General features: G+C 41.1%; 1 long non-coding RNA gene across 2 annotated transcripts in view; it reads right to left on the minus strand.

The window, feature by feature from the left end:
- LOC142660667 (uncharacterized) overlaps positions 1–11,595 on the minus strand; it is a 38,269-nt gene extending 26,674 nt beyond the window's left edge. The window contains exon 1 of one of the 2 annotated variants that reach the window (XR_012850551.1): positions 11,277–11,595. This is a non-coding gene — a long non-coding RNA (uncharacterized LOC142660667). Of the gene's footprint in view, positions 1–7,298; positions 7,455–11,276 lie in introns of those variants that run through there. The other variant, XR_012850552.1, reaches the window with a different exon arrangement.

The following is an 11,595-nucleotide window of genomic DNA, read 5'->3' on the forward strand; positions in this document are numbered from 1 at the left end:
TGTGGCACTGTGGCATTATATGGGCATTACCTACAGGGGACACTGTGGCGGTATCTACATGGGCACTGTGTGTGGCACTATGTGGGCACTATCTACAGTGGGAACTGTAGCACTATGTGAATTGTGGCACTATTTACAGTTGGCACCATCTATGTGGGCACTGGAACTATCTACAATGGGCAATATGGCACTATCTACAGTGGTATTGCATCACTATCTACATGAGCACTATGGTGTTTTCAGGTGACTGAGACAAAAAAACCCTAAGAAATATAATTCATAAAAATTTTTAACCCCTTCCCGCACCTTGGCGTAACTGTACGTCCAGGTGAGCAGTAACTTCGCGCACCCGGGCGTACAGTTACGTCCGTGCTTTAAAAGTTAACCGCCGCGCTGCGCTACACCGCAGCGGCGGTTAACTTCTCAGGCAGTCTGCCCTGATGTCCGGGCACACAACAAGGGACCAATTGAAGCTGTCCCTTGTTGTAGATCGCTCTGATTGGTAAGTCTGTGCAGACTTACCAATCGGAGCTCACTTCTGAGAAGGAAATACGTCACAGGCTCTGATTTCCTCTGTTGGAGTTAGGAAGTCGAGGAGATCAGAGCCTGTAGCGTCGTCCTCGTGTGAAGAGCAAAGAAAACACTATAATATCCCGATTAACCGCTTGATCACAGTGTGTAACTGTGATCCCCCCCCCCCTCCTCTCCCAGTCTATAAGGGAGATTTTTTTTGTGTGCTTTTTTTCAAAAAAAAATCATAAAACTCTAAAAAAAAAGTCCATTTAGACAGCGTCCGTGTTAGTCAGCATCAGCGTTAGTCAGCGTTAGTCAGTGTTAGTGAGCGTCAGTGTTAGTGAGCGTCAGTGTTAGTGAGCGTCAGTGTTAGTGAGCGCCAGTGTTAGTCAGCGTCAGTGTTAGTCAGCGTCAGTCAGTGTTAGCGTCCGTGTCCATTTAGTCAGCGTTAGCGTCAATTTATTCAGTGTCAATCAGTGTCAGCGTCACTTAGTTTCAGACCATCTGTTAGCGTCAGATCGTTCCATTTGTCAATCAGTCAGCGTCCGTCATCGTCTTTTTGTCAGTGTAGTTTAGTCAGTGTTAGTTTTAGTGTCATAAAATAAAAAAAAGTAATAAAAAAAATAGTGTACGTTAGTGTTAGGTCAGTCCGTCTGTTAGTCAGTGTCAGACCGTCTGTTTATAAAATCAGTCAGCGTCAGTTAGTCATCGTCTTTTTGTCAGTGTAGTTTAGTCAGCGTCAGTTAGTCATCGTCTTTTTGTCAGTGTAGTTTAGTCAGCGTCAACTTAGTCTGCGTCAATTTGTTTAGTGTCAGTCAGCGTCAGACCGTCAGTTAGCGTCAATCAGTGTGTGATTGTCAGTTAGTTATTGTTTTTTTTGTCAGTATAGTTTAGTCAGTGTTAGTGTCATAAAATAAAAAATCATTAGTGTACGTTAGTATTTTGTGTTTTACGTAAAAAAAAAAAAAAGACCAAAAAAAATATTTTTTGTATACATATACATTCAATAAAAATGGCCCACAAAACCTTCACTGCAGAGGAGGCATATGAGATGCTCGCATCGGACACCGATACTGCGAGTGATGCTGGGTCCGCATTTGCTCTGTCCTCCTCAAGCGACACAGAGGAACCCCCTCGCAGTCGCAGGAGAGTTAGTGTTCAAGTAACACCTGCACCTGAACCCAATTGGTTGCCCCCAACCTCCTACACCCCCCAAGTACCGGACTTTACTGCTGCCGCAGGGGTCCAAGTCCAGACAGCAGGGCTGTCCGAGATTGAGTTTTTCCAGCTCTTTTTTTCGGACAGCCTTGTGGAAAATATTGTTGAGCAAACTAATCTATGTGCTCAACAATTTATTACTGTCAACCCCGAAAGTTTTTATGCCAGGCCGTACAGGTGGCATCCCACTGACAAAGCAGAAATGCTGCAGTACTGGGGATTGGTACTAAATATGGGCCTTACGAAAAAGCCATCGGTGAGGTCTTATTGGTCCACCGATACTTTGTACCACTGCCCCTTGTACCGCACCACAATGCCCAGGGCTCGTTTTGAGGCAATACATAAATTTTTACATTTCAATGACAATTCACAGTGCCCCCCCCCCCCAGGATGACCCCAATTTTGATAGACTCTACAAAATTAGACCCCTTATTTCCCATTTGGCCCAAAAATTTTCAGCATCTTATACCCCTGGCAGAGAAATTGCCATTGACGAGTCCCTGGTGCATTTCAAGGGAAGGGTGAAGTTCAGGCAGTATTTGCCCAACAAACGTGCCAGGTATGGCATAAAAATGTACAAGTTGTGTGAGTCGGAGTCGGGCTACACTCACACGTTTAAAATATACGAGGGGAGGGACAGTCAAATTGAGCCCCCAAACTGTCCACCCGTCCTGACCACAACTGGGAAGATTATCTGGGACCTCCTGCACCCACTGTTTAATAAGGGGTACCACTTGTATATAGACAACTGGTATACAAGTGTACCCCTATTCAAATGCCTGGCGGAGCAAAAAACAGTGGCGTGTGGGACGGTCCGCAAAAACCAGAGACAGCTCCCAAAAACCCTTCTCGGCCAACCCCTGCAGCGTGGGGAGAGCAGGGCACTCCTTAGCGAAGGGGTCCTCTTTTTGAAGTTCAGGGACAAGAAGGATGTCCTAATGCTGACATCAATCCATGATGCCACCTGCTCTCTTGTCCCTGTGCGTGGTGCAACACCCACCACCACGTCACGGCCTGTCTGCATCCAGGCCTATAATAAGTTCATGGGGGGAGTGGACCTTTCTGACCAGATGCTCAAGCCGTACAATGCCATGCGGAAATCAAAAATTTGGTATAAAAAACTTGCGGTGCACTTTATCCAAATGGCATTGTACAACTCCTTTGTCATCTACAGGAGCACTGGTCAGGAGGGGACATACCTGGAGTACCAGGAGAAGGTGATCAAATCTCTTCTCTTTGGGAATGTGGCAGAGGTAGGGGAAAGTTCTGCCTCAGCAAGCACGGATGTCCCCAGAATAGTTCCAGGCCAGCACTTTCCTGGTGAAGTGCCGCCCACAGAAAAAAAAAGGCGCCCCCAGAAAAAGTGTTGTGTCTGTGCCAGAAGAGGCATAAGAAAAGACACGATATATCAGTGTAACACCTGTCCCACCCACCCTGGACTGTGTATCAAGGAGTGCTTCCAAATATATCTCTCTGGAGTTCTAAATGTTATTTTCACCCGTCCCTTTCATTTATAATTATAGTCCCTTCCATTTACAATTACCGTCCCTTTGATTTACCATAACCATTTCACCATTTAAAAATTGAAGATCCCCCATAACAAAACTAAAAATTCCCATTATACCCCTAGATGAATACCTAGGATTTGTAATACTGTGTAGTATCTGCACAATATTTTAGGCCTTTGCAAACATGACATGTGCCCAAAAATCATCCAAGTAAAATAAGGCCTCAAAATCCTTGTGGTGTTCCAATACTTTCTGGCCCTGCCATACGTCCAGCAACAGCAGATTAGAGCCAATTTGAGGGTATTTCTAAACTCAGAAGAAATGGGCCAATAAGTGTTGAGGTGCTTTTTTTCACTTGCATAATCAGTGTCTGAAAAATCTGTCCTATAAATGAAGCATTTGTGAAAAAATGTGAAAATGTCCTTTTTCACTCCACATTTCCACAAGATTCTGCAAAGAAACTGTGCCGTCAAAAAAGTGATGACACCCCTAGATAAATTCCTTGAGTGGTGTAGTATTCAAAATGGGGTAATTTCTGGGTGTTTTCCATTGTTATGGGGGCTCAGAGTCTCTTCAAAGATCAAATGGGGCTGTTGAACCAATCATGCAAAACTTGGGCCCTGAAAATCTAAGGCTGCTCCTTCACTTCCAGGCACTGCCATGTGTCCACACAACATATTTGGATCACTTTGGGGGTATCTTTGAACTCGGTACAAATGGGCCAATAAGTATTGAGGTGCTTTTTTTCACTTGCATGCTCGGAACAATCTGTCTTATAAATGAAACATTGGTGAAAAAATTGAAAATAGCTTTTTTCACGCCAGATTTCGACAAGATTCTGCACAAAAAAATGTGTGGTCAAAAATGTGATCGCACACCGAGAAAAATTCTTAGAGGGGTGTAGTTATCAAAATGGGGCCATTTCTGAGGGTTTCCCATCATTATGGGGGCTCAGAGTCTCATGCAAAACTTGAGTCCTGAAAACCTAAGGCTTCTCCTTCACTTCCATGCACTGCCATGTGTCCACACAACAAATTTGGACCACTTTGGGGGTATCTCTGAACTTGGTACAAATGGGCCAATAATGCTTTTCTTCACTTGCATGCTCTGTGTCTGAAAAATCTGTCCTATGAATGAAGCAGTTGTGAAAAATTTTTACATGTTCTTTTTCACGCCAGATATCCACAAGATTCTGCAAAAAAATTATGGGGTTAAAAAAATTGATCACACCCCTAGAAAAAAATTCATTGAGTGGTCCAGTTTCCAAAATGGGGTCACTTTTGGGGGTTTTCCACTGTTTTGGTCCCTCCAGGGCATTTCAAACGTGACATGGCAATGAAAACTATTCCAGCAAAATCCGTTCTCCAAAATCCAAATGACGCTCCTTCTCCTCTGAGCCCTGCTATGGGTCCAAACAGCAGTGTATTACCACATATGTGGTATTGCCGTAATCGGGAGAAATTGCTTTTCAAATGTAGTGGTGCTTTTTCTCCTTTATTCCTTGTAAAAATGTAAAATTTCTATGTTTTTTCAGAAAAAAAGTAGATTTTCATCTTCACACACAAATTCAAATAGATTTCGCAAAACAACTGTGGGGTCAAAATGCTAAACATACCCCTAGAAAGATTCCTTGAGGGGTCGAGTTTCCAAAATGGGGTCACTTTTGGGTGTTTTCCACTGTTTTGGTCCCTCCAGGGCATTGCAAACGCGACATGGCACTGAAAACTATTCCAGCAAAATCTGTTCTCCAAAATCCAAATGACGCTCCTTCTCTTCTGAGCCCTGCTGTGGGTCCAAACAGCAGTGTATTACCACATATGTGGTATTGCCGTAATCGGGAGAAATTGCTTTACAAATGTAGTGGTGCTTTTTCTGCTTTATTCCTTGTAAAAATGTAAAATTTCTATGTTTTTTCAGAAAAAAAGTAGATTTTCATCTTCACACACAAATTCAAATAGATTTCGTAAAACAACTGTGGGGTCAAAATGCTAAACATACCCCTGGAAAGATTCCTTGAGGGGTCCAGTTTCCAAAATGGGGTCACTTTTGGGGGTTTTCCACTGTTTTGGTCCCTCCAGGGCATTGCAAACGCGACATGGCACTGAAAACTATTCCAGCAAAATCTGTTCTCCAAAATCCAAATGACGCTCCTTCTCTTCTGAGCCCTGCTGTGGGTCCAAACAGCAGTGTATTACCACATATGTGGTATTGCCGTAATCGGGAGAAATTGCTTTACAAATGTAGTGGTGCTTTTTCTCCTTTATTTCTTGTAAAAATGTAAAATTTCTATGTTATTTCAGAAAAAAAGTAGATTTTCATCTTCACACACAAATTCAAATAGATTTCGCAAAACAACTGTGGGGTCAAAATGCTAACTATACCCTTCGAAAGATTCCTTGAGGCGTGTAGATTCTAAAATGGGGTCACTTTTTCTCTGTTTTTACTGTATCGGCAGCACAAGAACTCTTCAAACCTGACATGGTGCCTAAAATATATTCTAAAAAAAGGAAGCCCCAAAATCCCCTAGGTGTTCCTTTGCTTCTGAGGCCTGTGCTTTAGTCCGTTAGCACACTACGGCCACATGTGGGATATTTCTAAAAAGTGCAGAATCTGGGCAATAAATATTCAGTTGCATTTCTTGAAAAAAACTTTCTGTGTTACTGAAAAAAATGGATTACATATGAATTTTGGCAAAAAAAATGAAATTTGTAAATTTCACCTGTAGTTTGCTTTAATTCCTCTGAAATGCCTAAAGGGTTAAAACACTTTCTGAATGCTGTTTTGAATACTCTGAGGGGTGCAGTTTTCAAAATGGCTTGATTTATGGGGACTTTCTAATATATAAGGCCCACAAACTAACTTCAGAACTGACCTGGTCCCTGAAAAAATGGCCTTTTGAAATTTTCTTGAAAATATGAGAAATTGCTGCTAAAGTTCTAAGCCTTGTAACGTCCTAGAATAATAAAAGAATGTTCCAAAAATGATGCAAATATAAAGTAGACATATGGGAAATATAAACTAGTAAGTATTTTGTGTGGTAATACTATCTGTCTTCCAAGCAGATAGATTTAAATTTCGAAAAATGGTAATTTTTGAAAATTTTCTCAAAATTTTGATGTTTTTCACAAATAAATATTGAATTTATCGACCAAATTTTTTCACTAACATAAAGTACAATATGTCACAAGAAAACAATCTCAGAATTGCTTGGATAGATAAAAGCATTCCGGAGTTATTACCACATAAAGTGACACATCTCAGATTAGAAAAATCGGCTTCGTCCTGAAGGCCAAAACAGGCTCAGTCCTGAAGGGGTTAATGTCCATGAAAAACGGATGGCAAATGGCAGTTAAAAACAGTCAGATGGCCGGGAACTGGATTCAAATTTTAGGACACACTGATGTAAAATAGCCATGGAAAAACTGACAGTTGATGCGTTGTTAACTGCCCTTTTTTTTCACGTCATGTGAATAAAGCCTTATAGCCCTCTTCACTCTCCCCTCACAGCGATCCGGGTGACAGAGAGAGAAGACAAATTGTTACAGAGCTGTGCAGTATATATATATATATATATATATATATATATATATATAGCAAACAAGAAGGCAGCAGCACTCACACAAGAATAATCGACCAGGTGCCCAGCAAAACGTCCCGATCCTCGGACGTATTATAATATATAGAAGAAGAAACTTTGCAGCACTCCAACATGAAAAAGGTGGTGGTTTATTCAATCCAAAACAACAGCAACGTTTCAATCCTACAATAGGATCTTTATCAAGCCTAGTGACACATCTACTCAACAAACTTATATATGGTTGAGACTATTTTACATAATTGGCCTCATTATAATACAATAAAGTGCAAAGTGTATAAAAACTTACATAATACATAGTGTAAGGTATCATCATAAAAATAAACATGATACAGAAAATACAGAAGTGTATATGTGACATCGTGAGTAACAATATACAATATCATAAACATTAAAAACAACTGATTACATCATAATCATTTATGCAGCAGTGGTGTAAAATCTATCGTCATACCGTCACTCACCAATCAGAACTTCAGATTTAACTAGTCAGTCGTTGATATATGTATTCATAGGGATGTATTGCAGCAATCAGCTGCAGCCCTCGTGGTAATTAAAGTTTGACACATCAGTGTAATCCCACGAGGCGGAAGTGTATCATCATTCAGCAGCAGAGAGCATCGATCGCATCCATATGATGTAATGCGTGTCAATGCGTTCCACTGAACTGACCCGTGTGTAACGGCATCATAGGTTGCTAAGCAACTGTTGCAACTCTGTCACAGATACCTATTGACAAGGCTATGTCGGTCAAGAAGTCTATAATGGCAAAAAAATGCAAATGTATTAGTCAATGCTCCTCATGGTAAGTGATGGAGATATTAAGGATATCTAAAAGTAACTTTATATCGGCTTTTTAAAGACGATCCACACGTGGGTACAAAGATCTCTGTTCACAATCAAGTATCCAGAACAATCTTGTTCCCGGAGTTATGGGACCACATAGCTACGTCTTCACGTGTCTAGGGTGTCCCATCACCCTCATCCGTGTAACGGACCCAGATAGTCACATCAGTGACATAGTATCTCATAAAGCATAAATCATGAAAAATATATATGAGAGTCCTTCTCATTTTTCTTACAAAGGCTTATAATATCTCTATATCACTTAAAGACCAAATAGGAGACTAGAAAAAATTCAACAAATAATAAAAATATTTTATTGATATAATAAGACTCAATGAATTAAACACAGCCCCGTCAGATATCCATAACACAGTAATCTTACTATTTGAAAAAAATCAAAGAAGTTCCGAAATTCTGTTGGGAGTGGTATTCCAATCTAAAAAAATAAAAAAAAAGTTTCTTCTTCTATATATATATATATATATATATATATATATATATATATATATATACACATATAATATAGATAAATATACATAGAAAAAAAGATATTATCGTTTTAAGAAGTGCATATCAAAAATGGATAATTTGACCTGGACACAGGTTGTTTTATTTTATTTTTAAAAAGTGTGCAAAGGTTTACATAGCTTTTAACACTTTGATGTCTACAGCACTCAATCAGGACTCTCATCTCTTAGCCAGGGTGGAGAGCAGCTACAAAGAGTGTCTCACTCTGGTGGACCAAACACTTCCTGACATTACACAAACAGCCCATTCATTTTCCATGCTTTCTGTCCTTTGTGGTGGCACAAGAAGGAAATTAAACACTTGCTGCTGGGTTTTCCTACAGATTACAATTGACAACTGTGGGTACCGTCATCAGGGCACCCTGTGATCAGCCTTTCCTTGGTGGACACTTTTAACAAAAAGGGATTGTTCAAAGCAAAATCATTTTGTATTTCCATTATACTTTGAATAAGCAGAGGTTAACACATACAAAGCACCTGTAATGGAGGGGGTAGGGAAACAGACAAGTGAGCCCTAATCTACCCGCCACTCAGTCCCTGCCTATTTGCAACGACCCGCCCTAGGCGACGGGGTACAACTGGGCGACGGTCCCTACGCTCAATAAGTGCACGACAGACAAACAGAAAAGGGTACACAGAAGCAAGGGGAAATGGGGCAGTTGCCCACGGCAACACCGTGAACAACAAGAGTGGTGAACGAGCCGAGTCAAACCAGGAGTGTACGAGGTACAAAACGCAGAGCAGGAGAGTAGTGAACAAGCCGAGTCAAACCAGGAGTGTACGAGGTACCAAACGCAGAGCAGGAGAGTAGTCAGTAAGCCAGGGTCATATGAAGCAGGGTCAAATAGTACAGAAGCTGCAGCAGGGCTAGGAAACCAAACGAGAAGAATCACAAGCAAGGAGGAACAGGAAAGGCAGGTATAAATAGACAGAGGGCGGGAGCTAGCTTCGTCTGGCCAGGCTGTGATAGGCTCTCCCACTCCTAAGCCTGCCATCCTGAGTGGTGGAAGATGGAGTCAGTCTCACAGACATAGAAGCAGGTGCAGACTTATTACCTATGGGCGTAGACACAGAAGCTGTGCCTGGCAGATCCTTAACAGCACCAGAAGGGAATATGGACATGTTATGGTCTTAGATCCAGATAGTTTATCAGTATAGTGGTAATAAAGGGAAAAGGGATGGGAGGAAACCTCCAGCTCACCAGCCTGATACTCCTGTGTAGATAATCGCCCGGATCATCCGCGACGGCACATGGCAGAATATAGTAGAAAAAACAGAGAAGATCCAGCGATGTGTGGTATAAATCGGAAAAACTGAATTTCCACTTTATTCAGATGCAAGCAAACAAAGCTTTTGAAAAACACCAGGAGAGATGACAAGGTGGTAAATTATGGCAGTAAAGAAGCCTACGCGTTTCAAGCACTAGCTGTGCTCTTAATCATGGCTAGGTCAATTCAGTTTTTCCGATTTATACCACACATCGCTGGATCTTCTCTGTTTTTTCTAGTTTATCAGTATAGCCTATAAGTAAAGATGAACTCGCTCTACTGAAACAGACTAAGAATAAATACATTAGAGGTTTCATGACTTAAATATAATATCACAAAAAATAATCGAATGTGTTCATATTAGTATCCGAGCTACAGAAATATTCTATATCACTTATAATCTTTATAATTCATTTTTGTCCATAAACAAGTTCCAAGATTTTTGGCTACATTGTCCAAAAAAAAACAAAAATGGAGGCTGGAGAAATAAGATCATTCTAGTACTATAAATACAAATAGAAAATGAAAGAATTTACAGCCTGCAAAGAATGTATGTGTTGAACATTGCATTGATATATTAATATTCTATTTCCCCTCACAACTAAAACTTCATGATTTCGGGTGCCCGTACACATAGCGGCATGGGAACCATGTGCTTCATCTGCAAAACCACAGTGGGTCTTTGCCGAACTCATCCGGTAAATGAATGGAGAGATGGACGCATATGTGCGTGGTTCCCTCCATTGTATTCCCCTTTAAGACTATACACACTGCCATAAAAGGAACTAGTTCTGCCTTAGAAAGAAGGGCACTGTGGGGATGTAAAATCCTGCATTCATTGTCAGGACACATGAGTAGAGTTATAGTGTGTGTATGAGGCTGCACATAGCGATATAGCTATATCGCTATTTGCAGTGTAAATGAATGGAGAGAAGTGCATGACGGAGATTGGTCACTGATTGGTCAGCGTCATACACTTCTCTACACAACGCCCACTTTGTCAAAAAGTAAAACACGCTCAGTTGCCCATTGAGAAACTCATTAGCATAAAGCTAATATAGGTCATAACTCCGTCAAAAATGATAGTTTTTCTAAATAAAATACACTGCTGTAATCTACATTACAGCGCCGATCACATCATGTACAATATAGGGCACTTATAATGTGGTGACAGAGCCTCTTTAACTTTTAATACTATTAACTCCAGCGGTAGTCACTGTCCTGGGTGCTGAAAGAGTTACTGCCAATCAGTTAATTCTTTCAGTACCCTGGACAGTGACTATCCCCTGACGTCGCCTAGCAACGCTCCCGTAATTACGGGTACACACACGTAGCCACCCGTAATTACGGGAGCCCCATAGACTTTTATGGGCCTGCCCGTGCCGTAATTACGGGCTGAAATAGGACATGTTCCATATTTTTAAATGGCCCGGGCACCTTCCCGTTAGCAAACGGGAAGGTACCCGTGGCCAATAGAAGTATATGGGCCCGTAAGTACAGCCCGTAATTACGGGCGTTTTTACGTTCGTGTGCATGGGGCCTTACGCTGACAAAAAAGTCTGACTGCAGTTCCACCTGAATTTGCTGTTTCGCCAAATTACATTATACGTTTAGATAGGGATCACTGACTCCACTGGGCTTTAGTGATCTAATAAAAGCCACTCAATCTAAACTTTGTGATACTCCGCTGATCCGGTGGTAAGGGGAGACAATAGGAGTCAATGTGATGAAAGTAAAAAGTATTCAACTCCTGGAAAAAAGTTATAAAAATAACAACAATTATTAGTCAAGATACTGTTACCTTCCAAAGTGTTCCTGAACTTTCACTTTTACTTCCTCCCACTTAGATCTCTGGTTCTCCAGCCCTTGATTCTATAGTGAAAGGGATTTGGCAGGACCTGGTAATGTTTAAGATGGCAATCTACTTTTAATTACAGAGTAAAAACACACAGCATTATTAATAAAACTTGTCAAACCAGACTAAAAGTTTGATCCACTGAACTCCTCTTCGGAAAGCCTGAAGGTCTGAAGTGAAGGGGACGCGCCATCCTAGCGAGTTGCAGATTCCATTTATTGTTTGCGCAGACACAATGGCTAGTCCATACTGCAGCTCAATTAAA

This window comes from Rhinoderma darwinii, chromosome 9 (genome assembly GCF_050947455.1).
Source record: "Rhinoderma darwinii isolate aRhiDar2 chromosome 9, aRhiDar2.hap1, whole genome shotgun sequence".
Classification (NCBI taxonomy): domain Eukaryota; kingdom Metazoa; phylum Chordata; class Amphibia; order Anura; family Rhinodermatidae; genus Rhinoderma; species Rhinoderma darwinii.